Source organism: Rutidosis leptorrhynchoides, chromosome 7 (assembly GCF_046630445.1).
Source record: "Rutidosis leptorrhynchoides isolate AG116_Rl617_1_P2 chromosome 7, CSIRO_AGI_Rlap_v1, whole genome shotgun sequence".
Lineage (NCBI taxonomy): Eukaryota > Viridiplantae > Streptophyta > Magnoliopsida > Asterales > Asteraceae > Rutidosis > Rutidosis leptorrhynchoides.
Window position 1 is genome coordinate 24,232,853 of NC_092339.1, and position 15,878 is coordinate 24,248,730.

The window sequence follows — 15,878 nt, forward strand, 5'->3', positions numbered from 1 at the left end:
ACAGTATCCTTGTCAAGCACTGAAGCAGAATATCGATCGGCATCGTCAGCAACACAAGAAATTACATGGTTGAAACAACTAATGGAAGATCTTCATCAATCAACAGACTATCAAGTAGAGCTTTTCTGCGATAACCTATCAGCTATACGTCTAGCAGAGAATCCAGTCTTTCACGCAAGAACAAAACATATAGAAGTACACTATCACTATGTTCGCGAGAAGGTCCTTGAAGGGGAGATCAAGATGGTGCCAACAAAGACAGATGAACAGGTAGCAGATATATTCACCAAGAGCCTAAGTAAACCGAAGTTTACAAAATTCAGAGAAGCACTTGGAATGGTCTGCAAGACATCGTTGGAAGAAAATTTGCATTGAGGGGGAGTGTTAAAATACAATGCAAATTTAAAATAATATGGAATTAGTATATGTATATGGGTAAAATATCTAGATATTAATATGTATATGAAAAATATCTAGATATTAAAATGTAAAGAAAAATCTAGATATTTATGTGTGTAAGAAATATCTAGATATTTATATGTATAAAAATATCTAGCTATTTATATATATCCATGGAAATATCTAGTTTCTAGAAACTTCCATGGAGTAGTATAAATAAGGGTTAGGATTTCATTTATAAGTGTGAAGTAAGTTGTGAGAGTTGTGAGTAAGAGTGAAATAAGAAGTGAGTTGTGAAGAAGAGAAGAAGAGTGTGAGTTAGCGAAAGTAGAGAAGAGAAAGCTTGTAAGTAATATTGTAATTGTAATTGTAATTTAATATAAGTGTTTTTGTTAAGTTTCCCGATCAAGCCTTAGTTTTTGTTTAAGTTCTTAGTGCACTTTTGTTGTTCTTATTATATGGTCGGCTCTGCCGCCTAAGTAATACATGGTAGGTTATACCGCCTAAAGATATATGGTTGACACTGTCGCCTAAGTACATTGTGCACTAAGGATTTATAAAATTAAAGGCTAAACAACGCCAAAGTGTTGGTGTAGTGAGTCTTGTATAGTCTAGATCATCTATAGTGGGTGTGTTGGGCTCGTCGAAGCTTCCAACAAAAACGTTGCCCCCATTTTTTTAAACTAATTTTTATAAATAAAAAAAACGTTATGCTTACTTCTTTACCATTCTTTTTCCCTACAATTTTTCCTAAACATTGCTAAAAAATCTTTACACGATGGTGCGGCATCGCGCGTAGCCTAACACTAGTTTTGATTCTATTCTTCTTAATTACTACTAATTTATGTTACTGATATCTTTATACAAAATGATGCTAATTGACTGGACTTTAATATCTAATGTAAAAAAAAAAAAAAAAAAAAAAAAAAAAAAAAAAAACTAATATAAATGGAACCATCTAATAAATTGAATCAAGTTCATGATTTGATTCTGTAAAAAAAAAATAGCAGCTGTAATATGCTGCATAAACATTCATCGTTCAATTCGTTATTAATCAACCACCACCAGTTTCTTGTACTCCTCGCCGGAAATGGCCCTCTCCATTACGCGTTCAGGGTTCATACCCCCATCGTCATCCATGAACAACGTCATCATATTCTTTGAAAATCCGCTAACAAGCGCTACCCCATTCTCCTTCCCCGTAACCGAGTCGCTCTAGAATCACGCAAGTTCCAAAACACAATCTCCGGCACCGATCCTTCATACCCTTTCTCTTTAAACTTTCTCTTAATCACTTCATAATCAGTCTCCCATGGATTCTCTGAAGCTTGACCAAATTCCATATCACTAAACACAAACACCCTCTTTATCATGTCCTCTTTGCTCAAATTCGCCTTAGTTGCCACTTCAAGTATCAAATCAAACACCTTTTGGAAGTTAGTGTTCGCACCCCACTCCATTCTTCCAATGAATATAACCTTCGATTTCAAATCATCTCCTTCAATCATATGCAATTTAGGGTTTTCACTAAACGTGATCACTTTCCCTTTCCATGGCGCCTCACTTAATTCCGAAACTAAAAGCCCTAAAGCCACACAAACATCCATCGGTTCCCCACACATGCTGCCCGAAACATCACAAATTGCTAAGCTATTTTTTAACTTTCCTTTATTAGCCATGTCATCCACCATTCTTTTCCATTGTAGTTCTGCCACCTCATAATCATCCTCATCAGAGTCCATATCATCATACTCCACATCAGAATACCCTTCATAATAATAGTCCTTGAAACATGCTATGATCTCGTGTGGAAGCAATGCACCGGCTGCAATTTTGGCCTTACCCGACCTCACATTTTCCAAATACTCCATAAATCTGTCTTTATCATACTCTAAAATCAAATTCCTGTAGAGTATCATGGCGACTGAAGCTACTCGATTGTAAGGGATCAAACTCCATTGGTTTTGTCCAATGTAAACCTCTGGTAACTCTAACGCTTTCCTAAGAGGCACCAATATTTGTTTCCTTAACCGGTCACGAACACGATACGCATAATGAGCTTCTTCTACACCGTCGTATTCTGGGTATTCATGACGTGGGAATACCTTCTTTGCAATGCTTTCGCATAGCAAAGTTGACAGGTCAAACGATGTATTCAAAGACAGGCACCATTTTGCAGCAAGACTGATGTATCTCGTCTCTCCTTTCGCCAACAACTTGATATCCGATCGCAAACACTCGGAGAAAAGATCTGAAACACAATCGTGTAAGAATCGGTAGTCCGGGTCCCGATTATATCGTTCAATGACTTTTTTAGCCAACACAATCCTCTTCCCATGTCTAATATTTCTTGCTTTCGCAATCTCGGCCTCCACTCTTTTCTTCTCTGCCAATATCCTCTGCTCTCTTGGCACACTCTTCTTTATCTCTAAGTCAATCTTAGAATGAACCCTCCGAATTCGAACTCGAGTTCGAGTTTGTTTACTAGGCTTATATGGCTTCAATGTATGCTGGCGTGATTGGTGTCCAATAAATCGCATTGGCCTCCCTCCAACAAAACGACGTCGGGATCTTACTCGTTTTCTGAAGTCAGGTCCTCCAAGAAGTTTCAATAATATTTCTGGCAAGTCCTTAAAGTAACCAAATTCAACCAAGGAAGCCGCATTACAAGCTAGTGTTTTTGGGTGATTTTTATGAAGCCATAAAGCGGCTGTATAGTAACCTTTTCTATCTGATTTACCTCGCACGCCACGTAAGTTGCAGATTAATTTTAACGTTGTTAAAGGGTCATGTTTCCATGACTCCGCAAGGCGCTTAACGAGAGTTTCGCGTGGTGTATCGGGGACGATGTGGAAGAAGAAATCGAGACAATTGTTGCCGGTGGATAGATATGTCGGTGACATGTTTTCGGTGTAACCCATGGGCGGATTTGGGTTACCGTTGGATAGATTATATGTAGATGACATGTTTTCAGTGAAAGTATAACCCATGGGTGGATTTGGGTTCGAGACTACCGTTGAAGGTGGGTTTAACTGGTGGGACCGGTGGATCTCTGGTGGTCCGAGGAGGGAAGTGGTAGTGGGTGACGGCATTGTGTGGTATAGGATAGGGTTTATTACTTTGGCAACGTCACCGGAAAGGTTCATCGAATGGGTCCTCCTAAAGGCCGAAAGTAAGCTTGATAGCTGCTGCTTGTGTTTTGCCATGGTCTGGTATTGGTTTTTTTAACTGTGATCGTTGGAGTTGTTTGTGTTGTTTGTGAGTTTGGCATGTGGATTCAGAATTGTATGTGTACGTGGTTGATGATTAGTTTTAGTTTTTTTGGAAAAAAATAATCGAGGTATATACTTGAAGAACACGTTTGTAACTGATCAATAATAATAATTGAATGGCGTGAAATCCGAACTAAAATGTGAGTGGATCTTCTTTCGGTATATGTTTTAAATCTTAATAAATCATGAGAATTAATGAGATAATATTGTTGACGTAACAATACTATTTTCGGGCCGTGATATACGCTTGAACTATTTAGGTAACAAATCATCAAATATTATTGTTACCCAATTGCCTCACTCATAACTTAATAGATATCTTTGTAACATTTTATATAGTTATATCTTTGAGACCAATTGGGGACTAAACTACTCCGAATCAATCCGAGGGCATGGTCGTTAAAACCCCCTTCTCCGATACCCCGCAACGCAATGTACAAAAGACGACCTTGGGTGAATTTCAATGTCAGGGGTTTACCTTATGTGCAATGTTGTAAATCTCAGGAGTTAGAAGTGTCAGGTCACTACACTTAAGCTACAAAACAAAGGTTTCTATATTCATATTGAATTGTTTGTATGCTAATGAGTATTACATTTACTACTCCATCCGTCTCAAATTAACCGTTTATCTTGGTATGGAGTCGCTAGATCACATTCTTTTCAGGTGCACGTTTGCAAGGGACCTTTGGCTTAAAATAGGCATTTGGCTACGGGTTCAATTCCCATCAGTTGATTTTTGGAGTGAATGGTTAAGCTAGCATCAAGACTGGAAGACTTCTATGGCAACAAAAAACAAGGTGTTTGTTATTGTATCTTGTCTTCTTTGGCACATTTGGAAGACTAGGAACTTGGTTGTGTTTGGTTTTTGATTCGGTGCGTAATTATTCGCTTAATGGGTGATAATGCTAAAAACGAACATATATTTCATAGCATTATTCCTCAAGAAAGACAAGCTTTTAGTTGCAATTGTTCTATTTACAAGTGATATTCGTTTAAATAATAAAAGGTGAAGACAAAAGACAGATTCGACGAATTGAAGACGCAAACGACCAAAAAGCTCAAAAGTACAAAAGACAATCAAAGAGGTTCCAATTATTGATAAGAAACGTCTCGAAATTACAAAAGTACAAGATTCAAAACGCAAAGTACAAGATATTAAATTGTACGCAAGGACGTTCGAAAATCCGGAACCGGGACATGAGTCAACTCTCAACGCTCGACGCAACGGACTAAAAATTACAAGTTAACTATGTATATAAATATAATATAATATATAATTAATTATATTAATTATATATATATATTATATTTATAAATAAAAACCGTCGGCAGAGAAAGACTCCAAAGGGGAGAGCTGTAAAAACAAACTCCGCGACTCGCGGAGTTTGAAGGCCAAAATGGCCGCGAGTCGCGGAGACCCCAGTTTTGAAACTCCCTATAAAGCAAACCGAAATCTGATCATTTTCATCATCTTTTTCTTCTTCTTCTCATACGTAAATTATATATATATATTTATAATTTATATTTTAATTTTAATTATAATTCTAATAATAAGGGTATGTTAGCGAATGTTGTAAGGGTGTAAGTCGAAATTCTGTCCGTGTAACGCTACGCTATTTTTAATCATTGTAAGTTATGTTCAACTTTTTTATATTAATGTCTCGTAGCTAAGTTATTATTATGCTTATTTAATCCGAAGTAATCATGATGTTGGGCTAATTACTAAAATTGGGTAATTGGGCTTTGTACCATAATTGGGGTTTGGACAAAAGAACGACACTTGTGGAAATTAGACTATGGGCTATTAATGGGTTTTATATTAACTAAACAATATCTTGTTAATTTAATATACAAACTTATAATTTGACGTATTTATATATAACCACATACGCTTGACTGGGTACGGTGGGCGGGATATCTATAAATACCAATAATTATTCATTTTACCGGACACGGAACTGGATTAATAGTTAATAAACTTGTTGAAACAGGGGTGAATTACATTCAAGGGTAATTGTGTAATTGTTAACAAAGTAGTAAAACCTTGGTTTACACGCAGTCGATAACCTGGTGTATTCATTAAACAAAGTATTAAAACCTTGTTACAATTCGAATCCCCAATTAGTTGGAATATTTAACTTCGGGTATAAGAATAATTTGCCGAGGACACTCGCACTTTATATTTATGACTGATGGACTGTTATGGACAAAAACCAGACGGACATATTAAATTATCCAGGACAAAGGACAATTAACCCATGGGCATAAAACTAAAATCAACACGTCAAACATCATGATTACGGAAGTTTAAATAAGCATAATTCTTTTATTTCATATTTAATTTCCTTTATTTTATATTTAATTGCACTTCTAATTATCGCATTTTTATTGTTATTGTATTTAATTGCACTTTTAATTATCGTACTTTTTAATTATCGCAAGTTTATTTTATCGCACTTTTATTATTCGCAATTTCATTATCGTTATTTACTTTACGCTTAAAATTAAGTCTTGTATTTATTTATTATTTTACATTTGGTTTTAACTGCGACTAAAGTTTTAAAATCGACAAACCGGTCATTAAACGGTAAAAACCCCCCTTTTATAATAATAATATTACTTATATATATGTTTGTATTTTTATAAAAGTAAACTAATATAGCGTTGAGCTTTGTTTAAAAAAGATTCTCTGTGGAACGAACCGGACTTACTAAAAACTACACTACTGTACGATTAGGTACACTGCCTATAAGTGTTGTAGCAAGGTTTAAGTATATCCATTCTCTAAATAAATAAATATCTTGTGTAAAATTGTATCGTATTTAATAGTATTTCCTGCTAAAATTAATAACTATTTTATATACACCCCGCTGCACATCAAGTATTTTTGGCGCCGCTGCCGGGGAACTTTCTAAACGCCGGAAGCGCAACGCTAATATAAAAAAAAAAAGAAAAAAAAAAGAGATTTTTAGTTTACTTCTATTAAAAGTCGCTTTTGTAAAAATACGTTTTAAATATTCGAAAATATAAAAAGAAAAACAAAAATATAAGTATTTTTAAGATTTTGTTAAATATTTAAGTTTTATAAAGTTTCTTTATTTTTATTTTATAAAAACATAAGTTTTATTTAAGTATTTTGTTTTTATTTAAAAACATAAAAAAATATATATATATATATATAAATCTAGTTTTAAGCATTTTATTTATAAAATTATAAAGTGATTCTATTTTTATTTAAGTTTTAAATATAAGTTTTATTAATACACATATTTAAAAACAGAAAATAAATAAATAAATAAATAAAGAAAAACGCGTTGAAATTAAACCTGTCAGTTGAAATTCTGAACCCCGCGAGTCGCGGGGTTTGAAGCTATAAATACCGCAAGTCGCGGAGAGGACCTGACACACGAACAGGGAGCCCTAATCCTGCATTTATTACGGATTATTATTAATTATTATTATTATTAACCCTAATTATTATTATTATTATAATTAAGTTTATTTTTAATTTAAGTTTTATTTAATTTATATTTTAGTTAAATTAGTTTAATTAAATTGTAAAATTAGTAGTTTTATTAAATAAATAATATAAAAATAATAATTTTATAAAAATTGTAATTTTTACAACTTTTTGTATATTTTTATATTTTGTCCCTTTTTAATCGTTGTAGCGTAATATTTGTATTTTTTCGCTTATATTTAATTTTAAACTTAGTTTTTGCCATAGTCATTTTTACTCCTAGATTTTTAGGTTTTGCCGTAGAATTCCTTAAGTGCTTTTTCTTTAGACTAAGATTTAGGTGCTTTAGAATTTTGCGACGCCTTTTTAAGTTTTAGTTTCTTTTTAAGTTATTTCCATTTGGGATTTAGTTTTTCCTGTAAGCTTTAATATTTTTAGACGACTTTTACCTATGTATCAATTATCATTCCAATTAGTAATTTCAATTTGCGATTATAATTTTAAGTTAGTTGTAGTAATAAGGTTAGGTTAGTCAAGTTTTTTTTAAGTTTTATAAGTTTCTTTTATTTTTCCGTCACCTTTTATTTTTCAACCATTTTTCTTTTTCGACCTTTTTCGACGAACTCTTTTTCTTTCTTATTTCTCGCTATTCTAGTTTTAGGACATAGATTTTTATTCTACTTCTTATCTAAATTTCTTAAAATTACGAAAATTTATTTTGAGTGGTTAAATTAATAGACATCAAAATTTTCTGGTTCGTAGTAATAGTTGGATTTGTACGTGGACCGGGTTATTGGAGCCAAACAGTCCTCAATTATATTGAGACCAAACGAATCCTGCCCCTCTGCTGCATCTTTTGGCTATTCGAAACGTGGGCAAAATCAGAAAAGTCTATTAATTGGATAACTTATTATAATTTTTCTTTCCTTTTTAAAACTAATAGGATATTCAGTGAATGCACCGAGCAAGACGTTCATCACCTTGTGTACGTTCACCACCTGTAACTAGATCAAGACATTTAGCAAATATAACCGCCGTTGATTTTTCTTTAGAATCGTCATCCAGTAGACCAAGTACTTCAGTTCAAATTTCCGATAATCCATTTTTTGAACCCGACCTCACAATTGAGAATCCGGAAAATATTCAGGAACGGTTCGTAGATCCTGAACCACTAACAATTCCTCCGGAACCACCAATCATTCAAACAGAGATTGTTGAGGAACGAACCATTAAATCAGAATCATCTAGTGATACCGATTCAACAAATTCAATTATGGAAAATCTGGAACCTTTAAGTATGGAAGACCGAATGAGAGCTAAACGCACTGGCCAAGGTCACGCAATTACTCATCCAGACATTAATGCGCCAGATTATGAAATCAAAGGACAAATTCTACACATGGTGACCAATCAATGCCAATTTAGTGGTGTGCCGAAGGAAGATCCAAATGAACATCTACGTACCTTTAATAGGATCTGCACACTATTTAAAATTCGAGAAGTGGAGGATGAACAGATATATCTCATGTTATTTCCCTGGACTTTAAAGGGAGAAGCCAAAGATTGGTTGGAATCGTTACCTGAAGGGGCGATCGATACATGGGACGTTTTAGTTGAAAAATTTCTTAAACAATTCTTTCCTGCATCTAAAGCCGTAAGACTTCAAGCAGAAATTGTTACGTTCACACAGAAACCAAATGAAACTCTATATGAGGCGTGGACTAGATATGGAAAGTTGTTAAGAGGATGTCCGCAACATGGTTTAGACACCTGTCAAATAGTACAAATATTCTACCAAGGATGCGACATCACTACAAGGAAAGACATAGATATAGCAGCTGGTGGTTCTATTATGAAGAAAACCGAAACTGATGCTTACAAAATTATTGATAATACTGCTTCCCACTCACATGAGTGGCACCAAGAAAAAGACATCGTTAGATCATCTAAAGCAGCTAGAGCCGATTCTAGCCATGACTTAGATTCCATTTCCGCAAAGATAGATGCTGTGGAGAGACGAATGGAAAAGATGACTAAAGATATTCACTCAATACGAATTAGTTGTGAGCAGTGTGGAGGACCACATTTGACAAAAGATTGTCTCAGTATTGAATTAACAATGGAACAAAGAGAGAATATTTCATACATAAACCAAAGGCCTGGAAATAATTATCAGAATAATTATCAACCGCCAAGACCGATTTACAATCAAAACCAGAATTATAACAGAAATATTCCATACAACAACTAACAAGGTCCTAGCAATCAACAAGTATCCAATAATACTTATAATCAGCAAAGACCTAATTTTCAAAACAAACCACCACAACAAACCGATGATAAAAAGCCGAATTTAGAAGATATGATGACGAAGCTAGTTGAAACTCAAACGCAATTTTTCACATCTCAGAAACAAACCAATGAACAAAATGCTCAAGCATTTAGAAATCAACAAGCTTCTATTCAAAATCTGGAACAAGAAGTAAGTAACCTAGCAAGGTTAATAGGTGAAAGAAAACCGGGAAGTCTACCTAGTGATACAAATGCTAACCCCCGGAATGAAACAGCTAAAGTCATTACCACAAGAAGTGATACAACACTTAAACCACCTGAAATACCTGTAACTTCTGATGAAGCTATTCCTACTCCACAAGAACCACAACCTGATCAAGATAAGGAAAAAGAACCGGTAGTTGAAAAGGTTAATGAAGATAACACAGTTAAGGATAAACCTTATGTTAAACCATACCAACCACCACTTCCTTACCCGAGTAAAATGAAGAAAGAGAAACTTGAAGCCGAGCAATCCAAATTCTTGGATATGTTTAAACAGATAAATGTAAATCTTCCTTTCATTGATGTGATTTCAGGAATGCCTAGATATGCTAAATTCTTGAAAGATCTAATCTCAAATAGAAAGAAAATGGAAGAACTCTCGGCTGTTACTATGAATGCTAATTGTTCAGCAGTGCTGTTGAATAAGATACCAGAAAAATTATCTGATCCAGGAAGTTTCACAATTCCATGTTTTCTGGGTAGTCTTAGTTCAATAGAAGCATTGGCAGACTTAGGTGCTAGTATAAATCTAATGCCGTATTCACTATACACTAAACTAGACCTTGGAGAATTGAAACCAACAAGAATAAGCATACAACTAGCCGATAGATCAATAAAATATCCTAGAGGGATAATGGAGAACATGCTAGTTAAAGTTGGTACTTTAGTATTTCCAGTAGATTTTGTTGTTTTGGACATGGAAGAAGATTCTCAAGTTCCTCTCATATTAGGAAGACCATTCTTAAACACGGCTAAAGCAATGATAGACGTGTTCGGTAAGAAACTGACCCTAAGTATAGAGGACGAGAGTGTTACCTTTTCAGTTGATAGAGCAATGCAACAACCACAATCTGCAGATGATACATGTTATTATATTCAAACTATAGATGCACATGCAGAATTATTAGAAGAATTTCCAGAATTACAAGGAACAGGAGAACGTTCTTTAGGAGAAGGTAATGAACCAATTGATGAAGCTGAAATGTTAGCTACACTTATAGCTAATGGATATGAACCAACAACAGAAGAAATTCAAATGCTAAAAGAAGAAGACAGATATCGATACAAATCATCGATAGAAGAACCTCCGAAATTAGAGTTAAAGCCACTTCCAAACCATTTGGAATACGCTTATTTACATGGTGAATCTGAATTACCTGTAATAATATCGTCTTCTCTTACTGAAAATGAGAAATCACAACTCATTTCTGTGTTGAAAGCTCATAAACCAGCCATTGCATGGAAGATTCATGATATTAAAGGAATAAGTCCTTCGTATTGCACACATAAAATCCTTATGGAAGAAGGTCATAAAACGTATGTGCAACGCCAACGAAGACTAAATCCTAATATGCAAGATGTAGTTAAGAAAGAGATTATTAAACTGCTAGATGCAGGTTTGATATATCCAATTTCTGATAGTCCATGGGTAAGCCCAGTTCAATGCGTACCTAAGAAGGGTGGCATGACTGTCATTACAAATGAGAAAAATGAGCTTATTCCTACTAGGACTGTAACAGGATAGCGTGTGTGTATTGATTATAGAAAATTAAATGACGCCACCAGAAAAGATCACTTTCCCTTACCTTTCATAGATCAAATGTTGGAAAGATTAGCCGGAAATAGTTACTATTGTTTTCTAGATGGATTTTCCGGATATTTTCAAATTCCAATAGCACCCGAAGATCAAGAGAAAACCACATTCACGTGCCCTTATGGTACTTTTGCTTACAAACGCATGCCATTTGGACTTTGTAACGCCCCTGCAACCTTTCAAAGGTGTATGATGGCGATTTTTCACGACATGATAGAAGAATGCATGGAAGTATTCATGGATGACTTTTCAGTCTTCGGTGATACATTTAAATCATGTCTAGTTAATCTGGAACGAATGCTAATTAGATGCGAAAAATCAAATCTAGTTCTTAATTGGGAGAAATGCCATTTCATGGTTAAAGAAGGCATCGTTCTTGGACATAAAATTTCAAAAGAAGGAATTGAAGTGGATAGAGCTAAAGTAGATGTAATTGCTAAACTTCCACATCCCACCAATGTTAGAGGAGTTAGGAGTTTTCTAGGGCATGCCGGTTTTACCGACGTTTCATAAAAGATTTTTCTAAAATTGCCACTCCTATGAATAAACTCCTAGAAAAGGATGCGCCATTCATCTTTTCAGATGAGTGTATCAAATCTTTTAATATTCTTAAAGAGAAACTCACTAATGCGCCGATCATGATAACACCAAATTGGAATCTACCATTTGAACTAATGTGCGATGCAAGTGATTTTGCAATGGGAGCCGTTTTAGGACAAAGGATTGAAAAACGATTTCAACCTATATATTATGCTAGTAAGACATTACAAGGAGCACAAAAAAACTATACAACTACTGAAAAAGAACTCCTTGCTATTGTCTTTGCTTTTGACAAATTTCGATCATATCTCGTTCTAGCAAAAACAGTGGTCTATACCGACCATTCTGCTCTTAGATACCTATTTTCAAAACAAGATGCTAAACCAAGATTAATCCGTTGGATCTTACTCTTACAAGAGTTTGATATTGAAATCCGAGATAAAAGAGGAGCAGAAAATCTCGCCGCTGATCATCTTTCTCGTCTTGAAAATCCCGAATTAGAAGTTCTGAATGAATCGGCCATACAAGACAACTTTCCTGATGAATATCTATTGAAGATAGATTATAAAGAAATCCCATGGTTTGCAGACTATGCAAACTACTTAGTTTGTGGATTCCTTGAAAAAGGATTATCGTACCAAAGACGAAAGAAATTCTTCAGTGATATAAAACACTATTTCTGGGAAGATCCACATTTGTTTAAAAGTTGTCCCGATGGAATAATACGCCGATGTGTATTTGGAGATGAAGCTAGTAAAATATTAAACCATTGTCACACAGGACCAACAGGAGGGCATTATGGGCCTCAACTAACAGCAAGAAAAGTTTATGATGCTGGATTCTATTGGCCTACAATTTACAAAGACGCACACCTTCTTTGCAAATCCTGTGATGCATGTCAAAGGGCCTGAAAAATAAATCAACGTGATGAAATGCCACAAAATGTCATCCAAGTATGTGAAGTATTTGACATTTGGGGTATTGACTTTATGGGTCCATTTCCAAAATCTCATAATAATCTATATATACTCGTAGCCATTGATTATGTATCTAAATGGGCGGAAGCACAAGCTCTCCCAACTAACGATGCACGAGTTGTAGTCAACTTTTTAAAACGTCTTTTTGCAAGGTTTGGAACACCGAAAGCTTTAATAAGTGATCGGGGTACTCATTTCTGTAATAATCAACTTGAGAAAGTTCTTAAAAGATATGGAGTAACTCATAAAATCTCCACCGCATATCATCCACAAACAAGTGGACAAGTTGAAAATACCAACCGAGCTTTAAAACGTATTCTAGAGAAAACCGTAGGATCAAATCCGAAGGAATGGTCCATTAAATTGGAGGATGCACTCTGGGCTTTTAGAACAGCCTACAAAACTCCAATTGGAACCACACCTTTTAGACTTGTTTATGGAAAAGCATGTCATCTTCCAGTAGAAATTGAACACAAAGCATTTTGGGCTTTGAAGACATGTAATCTTGATTTACATGAAGCCGGACGTCTACGATTAAGTCAACTAAACGAATTAGAAGAATTAAGACATGAAGCATACGATAATTCGTTAATCTATAAAGAAAGAACGAAGAAATGGCATGATAAAAGAATCAGAAGTTCAAAAGAATTTAAAGAAGGAGACAGAGTTCTTCTTTTCAATTCACGATTCAAGCTATTTCCTGGAAAATTGAAATCAAGATGGTCTGGACCATTCATAATCAAAAGAGTTTTCCCATGCGGAACGATAGAATTAATAAATTTAAATGGGATGGAATTTAAAGTTAATGGTCACAGAGTTAAACATTACATACATGGTCCGATGGAAGTCGACAACGAAGTTAATCACAATTTCGACACCACAGCTAACTAAGTGTGGGGAGAATCAAGTCTTTAAAGGATAATATGTATTTCTGTTAGAGTTAGATTGTCTGTTTTCGTGTAGTTCTCGAAAATGGAACCCGAACGGTCTTTCCCTAGCAGACCCTAAAGAACTAGTCTTCTCCCCCCATTCTGAATTTTTATTTTTTTTAGGTTTTTACGAAATGAAGACTGCTTGTGAACTAAACCATGGTCTAATGCTACACGCTTTGATCACTAAACGTAATAATGACATACTACCGAGTGAATTAGTATCAGTAATCAGAGAAAGAATGGACGGAGTTAGAAAAGAATCCAGATGCGAAGATAATAAGTTACAATTTGGTAAAGGAAAATCAAAATCCGCAGCGAAAAGAAGAGCACGACACCTAGAAAGATGTCACAAATACGGAAAATGGTCACATGGAGGTAAATGTTCAAATAATCAAACCTATTCAAATACCGAATTTGTTACTTCATGCAGAGACGGACCGTTCATATGTTTAGAAGAAAAGACACTGAATGCTCGAGGTTACGCTTATGTAGCTATGGAAAACCAATTAAACCGACTATCTTATGAATGGGATAGATCATATAACTAAGAAATCTATTTCACAGGTATGTCTGCACAGTTTTTATTTTTATTTTTATTTTTAACCTTTTGATAATAAACGCTAATTTGTTCGCTAAAAAGTATTAAATTGGTATTGAATAAAATTAGGTTTGGCGACCGAAATTATTGATATCATTCAAAAATTTATTACATCACTGCGAAATTTAACGTTTATTCTTAAGGTATAAATATCTTTAAACAATCAACCTAAAATATTTCAAAAATTCGTCATGAGTTAAATTAGGTCTTGGAACCGAAATTACTTTACCGAAAAGAGGGGCGCATATTTTTGATAATATTTGATTGATTAAAGTGGGATAAAAAGATAAAAAGATTTTTAATTTTATTTTTACCATGTTTTTAAAATTAATATTTAAATCTTAAATTAATATTGTAAACTTTGTAAAAACATTATATTTAAAATTGTAAATATTTGAAAAATTAATATAAGTTTGGTATGAATTTATAATATGAATTTTTAAATTAAGTTTGGTGTGAATTTTTAATTTTTAAAATATGAATTTTTAATTTTATGCATTTCAAATTTTAAGTTTGGTGTGAATTTTTAATATTAATTTTGAATTTTATATTTAAGTTGTGTGAATTTAAAAACAAAAATTTACTTTATCTCATTAAGTTAAGAATATGATTTTTAAAATTCGTCGTAAGTTGAAGACTAGGTCTTTGAACCGAAATTGCTTTACCCGAGGGAGGGACGAGAACTTTTATTATCATTATTTTTAATCTTATTGAATTAAAGTATGCCGAAAACATTGAAAAAACCCAAAAATCTTAGCTTTTAAAACAATCGCTACAAAAAGACAAATTTTAAAATTTTGTCGAGGGACGGACTAGGACATCGATCCGAAACGACCTCGTCCTAAATAATAAGGGAAACAAAATTTTAAAATTAAGTACTTAATTGTTTTATAAGTTAATGATTATAAAAAAAAAAAAAAAATATCAAACTCCGCGCCTCGCGGAGTTTGAAGAGTAATTCACCGCGAGTCGCGGAGGGATCAAAATACAGAAAAAAAATATAAACGCATAACAGATCAGTCCCAACCCAAAACAAAAACATACTGCGAATTCTGCACGAAAAAACCCGAGAAAAAACCCCCAAAATCACAATTTTTAACCGTTAATCACCAAATCTTTTACTAAAATCATGTTGAGAAGGATGCTATCTAGGAATTACTCAAGAAAAACGGTAAATTTCTACACCTAAACACCATTTAATCCGAAATTTGGTGTTCTTGAGCAATTTTTTCCCCAATTTGATTTTGATGCTTTTTAGTGTAATTAGGCTTAAATTGTTTATGTATTATGCTTGTATAACCTAGATTGATGCTGTTTAACATGATTAGAAGCCTTAAACTTCAAATTTTGAGTAATCTAGGGTTTGTGTTCTTGAGCAAATTTGGGGCTTTTTGATATAAACAGGTTATGGCCGATTTTTGTCATGAATTGTTGCTAAATTAAGTAGTGTAACATGTCTAGGTAGTTAAATGATCCAAACTTTGAGCCTAAACATGATTTTGAGAATTAAAGTGGACTTTTTCAAGTCTAAAATTCATGAACTTGATTTT

General features: G+C 34.0%; 1 pseudogene; it reads right to left on the reverse strand.

Annotated features, from left to right (window-relative positions):
* Positions 1 to 1,449: 1,449 nt before the first annotated feature.
* Positions 1,450 to 3,320, reverse strand: LOC139856907 (uncharacterized; annotated as a pseudogene).
* Positions 3,321 to 15,878: the final 12,558 nt, after the last annotated feature.